This window comes from Bidens hawaiensis, unplaced genomic scaffold, assembly GCF_021521415.1.
Source record: "Bidens hawaiensis isolate Kalapana, Puna unplaced genomic scaffold, B.hawaiensis_p1.1 tig00009238_1, whole genome shotgun sequence".
NCBI classification, from domain to species: Eukaryota; Viridiplantae; Streptophyta; class Magnoliopsida; order Asterales; family Asteraceae; genus Bidens; species Bidens hawaiensis.
In genome coordinates, this window is record NW_027491682.1 from 168,609 (window position 1) to 181,007 (window position 12,399).

The window sequence follows — 12,399 nt, forward strand, 5'->3', positions numbered from 1 at the left end:
CTTCGCCTGATAATGAATTATGCAACAGTATATGAGGCGATGTTGTGGTTAGGCGAAGTTATCATTAACTTTGCCTGGACCTTTTACTTAAAAGTTAATAGACGAAGTTACAGTTGAAGCGAAGTTGTTTACCAACTTCGCCCCACATTTAACTTCGCCTATACAGAATAATCACAACTTCGCTCATGGTAACAGGCGAACTTGTGGTTTGCCTTGACGGTCATCTAACTTGATCTGTTTGTTGCAGATATGGCTGCAGTAGCAGGTGCTGGAGGTGCTGGAGGAGATGATGGAGGAGATAATGAGAGACAATTCTTTCCGGGTCATAACATGTATATCACACTTGACCCAGACGCGAGTGGAGTAGATGATTTCCGCGAAATCATCACATTCCTGCTACGCTCGCGGATATTCCACGCCATTACGACAACTCTGCTGATTTCCTTGCCCAACATTGAGGATTTATGGCAGACGGTGGAATATGACTACCGCGTCGACCCCCCGGTGATGCGTGCAACGTTAAATGGTCAGGATGTTCAGTTCTCGTCTGAACAAATCCGGGTGGCTTTGCAATTCGGAGAGGAGACGAGGGATGACCCGACAGAGTTTGTTGCTCCGTTCCGTGATGGAGCATTTCTACGAATGGGATATTCTGGTCCCTTTGGGGATACACAAAGAAGGAAAGGTTTCTTGCTCGATCAGTGGCGCTTCCTCATTCACGTAATGATTGTCTGCATGTCAGGGAGGAAGGCGGGCACTGACGGGATGGGCGCGACCTTGCAGTCGGCGATGACTGCTCTGACTTATAACAAGCGTTACAGCTTGAGTCAGATGGTCTTCTATGAGATTGATTGACAGCGAAGGGCGATGGGGCGTGAGAGATTCATCATGTATCCAAGATTTCTCCAAATGATCTTGAATCATGTTGCTCCCACGTTGCCACAACGTCGCCCTATCAGATATGTGGAGAGTGTGAACAAGCGTATCTTTGCTCAATGTAGAACTTCGAGTGCTAGAAGCAAGCCTGAACTGCGTTCTAGGCATACTCCACTGCTAGAGGTAGACCTTGACGCTGCTTTGGGCGGCCAAGGTTTTTTTGACATGGACCGAGTTGATCTTCAAGAAAATATACAGGTCTCGGTTCCACAGAGTATGGGAGTAAATGTTACTAGAGCAACTACGACGGTGGATGACTCAGATTTTGATGATGTAATGGATGAGGCAAGACGTATGATGGTGACTCAAGAGAGGACGTATGGGAAGAGAAAGAGGACAGATGATGATGTAGCCACCATGGGAACGTCCGTGGCGCTTGGCCTTGTGACCTGTAATGGTGTAGGGACAATTGACATACCGGACAGTGCGGGCGGAGCGAAACGTATGACTCTAGAGCTCTCACCAGCTCCCCTACCTGCACCTGTCCTGTCCCTTCTTGGCCTTGTGACCTGTAATGGTGTAGGGCCTCCCATCCATCACACTCCAGCTGACGACTCCAGATATTGTATCGTTGCCGCCTCCAACGCTTACTCCGTCGGAGGTTGTTGCACAGGTTATTGAGTCGACAGTGGTTCACACTGCAGGGTTGTCGGTCACGATACCACCTGCGGTTACGTCCACAGCTACTTCTGATGTCCCGGTTTCATTCGAAATCCCTCCTCAGTATACTCAAGCCATATCTCACATGAGGTTCGATTTCGATGCAACCCTATCAGACTCGGAAAGAATAGCTGCACTAGAGCGGGACGTGGCAGAGCAATCTAGGATATATCTTATCCAGACCCAGGCTATTCAGCGCCTAGTAGCAGAAAATCAACTACAGTCGTCCCTCCTGGTTGAACATGGAAAAATTATAGATGCTATGAAGGAGTTCTTGGCATCTCAGGGGGAGACGAGCTGTAAAGGCGACGAGCTCAGGACAAAGAAGAAGAATGATAGAGATGATGATCCCAATGCATCAAAAGGTGCAGGTGGTGAGTTGCCAAGAACTACTCAAGCTCTTGGGACAACCACAGCTCAGGGGGAGTCTGCAGGTGCAGCTGGCGGTTCTGGTGGTGATGAGGTGGTGATGGTAGATGACGAGGAGATGGGAGTGTTGGAATATCGTATGCCCGAGACACATAATTAAGTTAATGTGGCTAGTTATGTTTGATCCAAGTCGGGTCATACCCAATAACGAGTTAGACACACACCAATTATGTATTTGTTAAGATAAGATCTTTAAGACAAATACAGAACACGACACATTCAGAAAAACGGGTTTCTGAATAATTACTTGAAAGTATTAAATAATTAATTGGTTAATTTATTTATTTAAATAATTGGAATGATTATTTAACTATGTATTCTTTTATAAAATGGTTTATAAAAGATGGGGTGTTTATATATTTTATAAAGTATAAAATATATAACATAAAAAAAAAAAAAATAAATAAATAAATAAATAAAATATGTTGGGGCCGATTTTGGGTGGGCCCCACACCCCACTCACTTGGTCAAAATTGTCAACATGCAAACATAGATGGAGTATGGACTTGTATAAACATCTAATCAAGAGTGTGCATGTAAATATAATGATCAATACTTACAACACTTTCAAGTAACTTTTTCAAAAAAAACACACCCTTTCTTTCTTTTCTCTCTAGCTCACGGCCAAAGAAGGGAAAGTTCGGGTCTCGGGTTTTTCGTGTTCAAGCTTCCTAGCATAGCTCGGTGCGTGTTGGAGGCTCGGGGTATATTCCGTTTGAGGGTTTTCCTTTGAAAGTCTTGCATTCATCATCATCTTCTTCAACCATCACTAAACTCTTAAAGGGTTAAGATTGTAAGTGTTTTATATGCTTTGATAGTTTAGTTATTCCCGTATCATTTGATCCTTGCTTCGGGTTTCTAGTAAATAGATTATTGGTAATCTTGAAATGAATAAACTAGGTTGTTCATATGTTTTAGTTTGTATATCACGTTTCCGCATTAATTATAACTAGTTAAACGGTTAACTAAGTTTGTAAATTCCATAGAAACCCAACAAATGGCATCAAGAGCCGGGATACGGGATACTAAGCTTCGGGTTCTCGGTTTTTATTTTCCCCTTGAAAGATTTTATACAAAAATTAACATGCATGATATTTTTGTATTTAATCTTGCTATCGTTTTTGGCTAAGTTCAAAAAAAAAAAAAAAAAATATAAAAACCGGGCTAATGGGCCGAAGCCCATTTCGGGTGAAATTTGGGCCGAAGCCCATTTTTGTTATTGGGCCGGGCCCATAAGTTTTATTTGGGCCGAGCCCATGTAAGTCATTTGGGCCGAGCCCATGTAATTTTGTTTGGGCCGAGCCCAAGCAGTTTTTTAATTGGGCCGAGGCCCATAATCTTGTTATTGGGTCGAGCCCAAATGGGTTGGGCTAGGCCCGATAAAGGCAAGGGGTTTTGGAACGGGTTCCTATGACATATCGGGTTATGTTTGTTAGTACTAGACCGAGCCGTAGACCAAATGGATGTTTTGTTTGTGATTGATGGTTGTGATTGTAATTTATTATTCAAAGTATCGGTTTGTAATAATTAATTAGGGGCTATTTTGTAATTATTTATTCATATGGGCATGTAATAAATAGGTAATTTGTAATATCTTTATTTTATAGAAAAAATGTATTAGGACATTTAATTTTGTAAAATTAAAGAAGATTGCAAAGTTGGAAGTTTGGGCCTAATTGGGCCGGGTATGGTCATAATGGGTTTCACAAGCCCATTAAGGGATTCAAGCCCAAAAGGACCTAAGCCCACCAATTGAGCCCAAGTGGAAGCTTATGGAAGCTAAGGCCCAAGTTCAAGCCCAATGGATCACAACAAGGTTGAAGAAGATGCTCGAAGCATTTGGATGCGGGATCGAGTGGGAGCTACAACATCCATGTGTCATGTGTCCCTTAGGATTGGACCTAAGACACACACTTGTTTCGGCTAACAAGTGTGGTCTAACTTAGTGGCTCGTGTCTAGTATATATTGTGTGTATGCTTGTTGATTGATTGTTTGATTGTGTGGTTGTTAGATATTAGGATATCAACTCCGTCACATAGAATTAATTAACAAAGCATAAAACGGGTTCTAATAATTATCGGTAATTACGTGACACGTAGTTTAATAAAATGGAATTATTAACTAGCCGTCTCACGCCCATAATAAAAATGGTTTTATTATAAATTAGTTTTGAAAATGGTTTCAAAATCATGTTTCTAAATGCATGTTAGAACATGATTTAAAGTTTTATATCTAGAATTATTAAAACTAAAAATCCCTTTAAAATTAAGGATAATAAGTTAAACACCATCCTTTTGTATAACACTTAACATATTAGTAAGCTCTTAGTGGGAAAAAGGTCACCTAACCGCATAGAGTAAATTAACATGTTAAGGTAATATTGGCATATAAATGGGAAAAAGGTCACCTAACCATTTGTATGTTAATATTACAAGTTGATACAAGTAGGACGACTTAAATTAGAACCATGTGAAGAGGGTCACCCAAGCATGGGGTCTAATGGGTGTTGATGGGATAAACATGCCAACACGAAATATGATTTCGAACCGGTCCCATAAATTCTAGAAGTTGCAAAAGGGTTTGCAATTGTTATGAATAACTACCTTGATAAACCGACAAAGGGAAAAAGGTCACCTAACCGGAGTCGGGTTTATCGTTGGATTCTAGATTTTAATTATTAATTATATTTGGTATATATAAAAGGGTATTAATAATTAAAAGGTTAAAACACTAAAATGAACTTATTTAAAATTCTGCAGATGGCCACACACGTCGACGACAACATTATCCCTAACGTCCAAAACGTATCTCTCCGATCTATTCTCGCTAAAGACCGTCTTAACCACAATAACTTTTCGGATTGGTTCCGAAATTTAAGGATTGTTCTAAAACAAGAAAGATTATATCATGTTTTGGAAACACAAATCCCCGAAGAACCGGAAGAGGGAAGTGAGGTCGAATATATGAATTGGGTCAAACTCTCGGAAGATTCCATTCAAGTGTCATGCCTCATGTTGGCGACTATGATTCCCGAAATCCAAAAGGATTTCGAAAACCATAATGCGTACGACATGATTACTCAACTTAAGGAAATGTTCCTTAAGCAATCGAGGGTTGAAAGGTTCGAAACGGTTCGAGCCTTACATGCATGTAGAATGGATGATAGTCAACCAGTTTCATCTTATGTACTTAAGATGAAAAGTTATATTGATCGGCTCACTAAGCCCAATTGTCCCATCTCAAATGAGTTAGCAACGGATTTGATCCTTAACTCTTTGTCGAAAAGGTTCGACACTTTCGTGTTAAATTATAACATGAACGGGTGGGACAAAACCATTGGAGAACTTCACTCAATGCTTAAAACAGCCGAGGCGAGCATGGGCAAAAGGGTTTTACCCGTGTTTGCAATCAATGAAGGTAGATCCAAGAATCGATCTCAACCCAATCTTAAGGCTAAGGTAGCTAAAAGGAAGGGTCCCCCTATGCATCTTAAGGGTAAGGGCAAATCACCGGTTATGGCAAAGAAACAAAAGGTTGTGGAACCAAGGGGTCATAAGGATGATCCTTGTTTTGGTTGTGGGGAGACCGGACACTGGAAACGCAATTGCCCGGTCTACCTAAAAGAGCTAAAAGACAAGAGGAATGCGGCGCATACCTCGGGTAATGTCTTTATGATTAATGTTGAGCTAAATCTTATTTCTTCTAACACATGGGTATTGGATACCGGATGTGGAACTCATATTTGCAATTGGTTGCAGGGGTTCAAAAGGAATGAAGACTTGAAGAAGGGCGAAGTGAATCTTTTCATGGGCAACGGTGCAAGAGTACACGTGGTCGCTAGAGGAGACTTCACTTTATCACTTCCAAGTGGTTTGGAAGTTGTTTTAAAAAATGTTTTGTATGCTCCTAGTTTGACTAGGAACATTATTTCTGTGCACCTTCTTAGACAATGTAACTTTGACTTTAAATTTGTAGGATCGGAAATGCATGTGTCATCTAATGGTATCTTTTATTTTAAAGCTGTACCAAACAACGGTATTTATGAATTGGTTCATGATAATACCTCAAATAGCTCATTATATCAAACTTCTACTAAAAGACTCAAAAAGGGTTTGAGTGATTCCTACATTTGGCATTGTCGCCTTGGACACATAAACAAGAATCGTATAAACACTCTCCAAAAGAATGGTCTTTTGAAAACAAACGAGTTAGGTTCGTTTGATGAGTGTGAATCTTGTATTCAAGGCAAGATGACCAAAGAGCCTTTCAAAGGTACAAATGAAAGGGCTAAGGATTTGTTAGGTATCATACATACGGATGTATGCGGACCTTTCAAGCCAACTAGTAGGAATAGTGAAAGGTACTTCATTACCTTTACCGACGATTTTAGTCGATATGGGTATGTTTATCTAATGAAACACAAACATGAAGCCTTTGAAATGTTCAAAGAATTTCAAAATGAAGTGCAAAATCAGCTCAACCGAACAATCAAGGTACTCCGCTCCGATAGAGGAGGCGAATACCTAAGTGATACCTTTCAAAGTCATCTTAGAGATTGTGGAATTATTTCACAGCTCACTCCTCCTGGAACTCCTCAACATAACGGAGTATCCGAGAGGAGGAATCGAACACTGTTGGACATGGTTCGATCAATGATGGCACGAAGCTCACTACCGCCATCATTTTGGGGATATGCGCTACTCACAGCGGCTCGTATTTTGAATATGGCCCCGACCAAAAAGGTGGATCGAATACCCTATGAAGTGTGGCATGGAAAGGTTCCATCCTTTTCATATTTAAGGATATGGGGATGCATAGTTTATGTTAAACGTGACACCCCAAATAAGCTTGAGGCTCGATCCATCAGGTGTGTCTTCATAGGATACCCAAAGGATGATATAGGATATATATTCTATGATCCTAGTGAACAAAGAGTGTTTGTTTCACGCAAAGGATACTTCTTAGAAACTAGGTTCCTTATGGAAGGACCTAGTGAAAAGAGAGTGGAACTTGAAGAGGTTCAAGAATCACTGGATGATACACAGTTGGTCGATACTAGCTTTCAACACGAGGATGTTGAAGATGATCAAATGGTTGATCATACGCACGTTGCTCGCAGATCTAGTAGGGTTAGTCAACCTCCCAAGAGATATGGATTTCTTGTGGATGATTGCTACTTGATTGATTCGGATGAACCGATCTCCTACAAAGATGCTATGTCACAACCTGATTGTGACAAATGGCTTGAAGCCATGAGCGCCGAGATGCAATCCATGCACGATAACCAAGTTTGGGAATTGGTTGATCGTCCACTTAACTCCAAACTGGTTGGATGTAAGTGGGTCTTCAAAAAGAAGACCGATATGCATGGAAATTTTAGATACTTACAAAGCTCGACTTGTCGCAAAAGGTTTCACGCAAACTCAAGGGATTGATTATGATGAAACCTTCTCGCCAGTCGCGATGCTTAAGTCGATCAGGATATTGTTTGCCATTGCAGCTCATTTTGATTATGAGATATGGCAAATGGATGTCAAGACCGCTTTTCTAAATGGATATCTTGAGGAAGATGTCCATATGGTTCAGCCTGAAGGTTTTGTCGATCCATCTAATCCTGATAAAGTTTGTAAGTTAAGGAAATCAATCTACGGATTGAAACAAGCATCACGGATGTGGAATCATCGTTTTAATGAAGAAATCAAAGCGTTTGGTTTCGTCCAAAACGGTGATGAGGCATGTGTGTATAAATGGGCTAGTGGGAGTATAATCATTTTCCTTATTTTGTATGTCGATGATATACTTTTATTTGGAAATGATATACCAAGTATGGAAAACGTTAAAACGTGGTTAAGTAGTCGTTTCTCAATTAAGGATCTTGGAGAAGCGACATATATCTTGGGAATAAAAGTCTATAGGGATAGACAAAGGAAATTGATCGGACTCAATCAAAGTGCGTACATTGATAAAATCCTAAAGAGGTTTAGGATGGAAAACTCTAAGAAAGGTTTGGTGCCTATTCCTAGAGGAACCGTATTAAGCTCATCCCAAAGTCCTAGCTCTAAGGAAGAGCAGGATAGGATGAAGCATGTTCCTTATGCTTCGGCAATAGGATCTATTATGTATGCAATGATGTGCACTAGACCGGATGTCTCGTATGCTTTAAGCATAACAAGTAGATACCAGCACAACCCAGGTGACAGTCATTGGATGGCTGTCAAGAATATATTAAAATACCTTAGAAGGACTAAGGATATGTTTTTAATATATGGGTCTGGTGAGGAGGAACTCGTCGTAAAGGGTTACGTGGATGCGAGTTTCCAAACTGACCGAGATGATTCTCGGTCACAGTCGGGATATGTTTTCATCTTAAATGGAGGCGCTGTCTCTTGGAAGAGTTCGAAGCAGGATGTTGTCGCGTTATCCACTACAGAATCTGAGTACATCGCCGCTTCAATGGCAGCCCAAGAGGCTGCATGGATGAAAAAGTTCATCATGGATCTAGGGATTATCTCTTCCATTCAGGAGCCCCTAGAGATATTCTGTGACAATGAGGGTGCTATTGCACAGATCAAGGAGCCTCGTGCTCATCAGAAAACGAGGCACATTGAGCGCAGATTCAACTACATAAGGGATGAAGTTGAAAAGAGAAAAATATGTATTCATAAAGTTCATACCGATCAAAATATTGCGGACCCACTCACGAAGCTCCTCGATAGGCCAAAGCATGAGGGTCATGTTTGTGCATTAGGACTTCGGTATTCTAGTGAGTGGATTTAATCCGTGTTTAGTGTTTGTTTAAGAACGAATGTAATGGGTATCTCATGAAATTAATTAAGTTTTAATTATTAAATGAGTTATGTTCTATTTTTGCATGTTTAATCCATGAATGACTTATGTTGTTCTAAACGTCCGTAGTCGATCATGCTTGTGGGAACAAGTATGAAGGTAAGACTATTATGAACCCGGATTGGTTGATATTCATGTGATGAATATAAGGCATAGGTTTGTCACCAAGGTTCATAGATATTTGTGGGATACAAATATTGGACATGATCCGCTCTCGAGGATCACTGCATGGAGTTAGTGCAACTGATCATAAGTAATCCTTGAGTAAAGGCGAGTATCATTGTGTCCTTTGACCTGAGATGCATATTGGATCTGACTTTTCATCAAGTCTGATAACTTGACTCTCTTCTTTGTTTTTCGGTAACACGATGACATAAAAGAAAGAGCTCAGATATCATACGAGATGTCAACAAGGATGTATGCAGTCAAGATGGGATTTGTTCCTCTTATGTGTTGAGAGTTTAGATGTCTAAGGCCTGTTAAGTTAAATCATTGAGAGAATGATCAATCTGTGTCTCTCCGATTTGACAGGACATCTAGTAACAAAGGGAAATAATGATAAGACTTACCTATATCATATCAAGTATGGACTTGAAGGGGATGATGTTATTGAATGGCACTTAGTCAAACACACTAGGGGTGGTGACCTGTTGTTAGGCGGTATTCACCATTAGCATTAACTTCCTATGAGTCTCGTGCAAGTGGGAGATTGTTGGAATATCGTATGCCCGAGACACATAATTAAGTTAATGTGGCTAGTTATGTTTGATCCAAGTCGGGTCATACCCAATAACGAGTTAGACACACACCAATTATGTATTTGTTAAGATAAGATCTTTAAGACAAATACAGAACACGACACATTCAGAAAAACGGGTTTCTGAATAATTACTTGAAAGTATTAAATAATTAATTGGTTAATTTATTTATTTAAATAATTGGAATGATTATTTAACTATGTATTCTTTTATAAAATGGTTTATAAAAGATGGGGTGTTTATATATTTTATAAAGTATAAAATATATAACATAAAAAAAAAAAAATAAATAAATAAATAAATAAATAAAATATGTTGGGGCCGATTTTGGGTGGGCCCCACACCCCACTCACTTGGTCAAAATTGTCAACATGCAAACATAGATGGAGTATGGACTTGTATAAACATCTAATCAAGAGTGTGCATGTAAATATAATGATCAATACTTACAACACTTTCAAGTAACTTTTTCAAAAAAAACACACCCTTTCTTTCTTTTCTCTCTAGCTCACGGCCAAAGAAGGGAAAGTTCGGGTCTCGGGTTTTTCGTGTTCAAGCTTCCTAGCATAGCTCGGTGCGTGTTGGAGGCTCGGGGTATATTCCGTTTGAGGGTTTTCCTTTGAAAGTCTTGCATTCATCATCATCTTCTTCAACCATCACTAAACTCTTAAAGGGTTAAGATTGTAAGTGTTTTATATGCTTTGATAGTTTAGTTATTCCCGTATCATTTGATCCTTGCTTCGGGTTTCTAGTAAATAGATTATTGGTAATCTTGAAATGAATAAACTAGGTTGTTCATATGTTTTAGTTTGTATATCACGTTTCCGCATTAATTATAACTAGTTAAACGGTTAACTAAGTTTGTAAATTCCATAGAAACCCAACAGGGAGATGATGTGATCGATGCCTTGAAGGAGTTGGATGATGATATGTTAGATGTTGATGATGTGTGTGATGATGATGTGCTGCCATTAGAAGAAATTGAGAAGATTGGTGCACAGATAGTGATAGAAGATGATGTTGAAGAAGGTGAAATTGTAGAGGAGAATGTTGAACACGAGCTTCCAACCGTTGAGAAGTCGAATGTATGTGAAGATACAGTAGTTGATGATACATAATGGGAGGAGCAGCCTAGATGGAAGGAAGGCTATGCTCATTGGTTTATCAAAACGAAGAAGCCAGTGGTACCTACAATGTTCAAGAAAAGTTATAATATTAAAGGGTACGCTGAATCAAAGAAAGGCATTATCTGTTGGTTATATGATGAACAGCTAAAAGTGTTCGTGGTGAAAAGATATGATGGGATCCAATACTTTAAGAGGACGTTGAGATCTCTAAATACCTTACCTGAGTGTGAGGTAAAGGATTTGGCCAGACTGGGGTTGATTAATAGAAGTGATGATAATATGGCCAGAGTTATTGGGAAGATAGTATGGAAAGAAAGTATTAAAGAGAAAAAGTTTGAGTTGTTAAAACCACAGAAAGGGAAATTAGTTGAAGATACTGAAAGAGGAATGAAAGCAGATGGCAAACCTTGGATGGTGATGAAATATATGCCGATTCGGTGTTTGAAAGAGGTTCCAATGAAGACTATGCCTCAAGAAGTGCTGAAAGATCTGAAATGGTGGTATGTGGATTGCCAGACTGCTGAAGCCGTGATGGAAGACGAAGACGAACAAGAAGTGCTAAGAGTGTATGATCCGATGCATCTTGTTAATTTATCTAAAGCTGATCTGCAGGTGTTAAACGAGAAGAAGATATTCTATATTCCTGCTTGGAAAGGCGAAGCGAGGAAATATCAGCGAGTAGTCACGGTCTGTGTAAGAGAGGGAGTGCATGCAAGAAGATTACAAGACAAGTGCTTAAAGATAAAGATATGAAGCTACTGCCAAGGGGGAGTCTGTTGGTGCATAATGTCAGTAGTTCATAGTCTAGTGTCTGTAATCCAGTCTGTAATGTTAATTGTGTTTTGTTTATGTTTAAGCGAAGTTACTGACAAGTTCGCTTATCAGGCGAACTTGTTAGTCAAGCGAAGTTAGCAACAACTTCGCCTGAACATATCAGGCGAAGTTGTCATGTATTTATACGCTAGGTCACGGCTTGTTTAGAGTGGTTGAAGGTAATCGTATACAGACGTGTGTGAGTCGAGAGACGTGAAAACCAGAGAGTATGAGTCTGTATTCAGTGATTATATCACGTGTTTCGGTTATAATATAACGTGTGTTCGTTTATTCGTATCGTGTGTTTGTTTGATTCGTGTTCTACGCTCGTAACAACCTACGCAGGGATTCCGGACCTGTGTAGATCGAGATATCCCGTGCAGATCCATCCAGGGAACCTACAAAATATCTTCTTGTTTATTATCTAGATATCCTAACTTCTAGTATCCTCTTCATTTCATCCTCTAATGAAAGTACCTGTAGCATATATATAAAATAAATTCAACTAATTGAATAGTTGGTGAGTTCACATAGTTTAAATACTACATAAAAACCATACAATTTCATGAAAACTTGTGAAAAACCCATAAGGGTTCTTTACACTAGAAAAAATGGTCCATGAGTGTAAAGAATAAATGAAGGTCTTTTCCAATTGGGAATGTGCACCAACGTACTTAGATCGGAGTCCCTTTTCCACTAGAAACAATGGTCCTTATTGCAAAGGGGGCGTATGATCATACTTATCGAAGAATTCCATGCACGTAATATTTGAGCAAGTAAAAAAGTAAACACACAAGTCCATGATGCGAATTGTAGTTTGTTAATAATA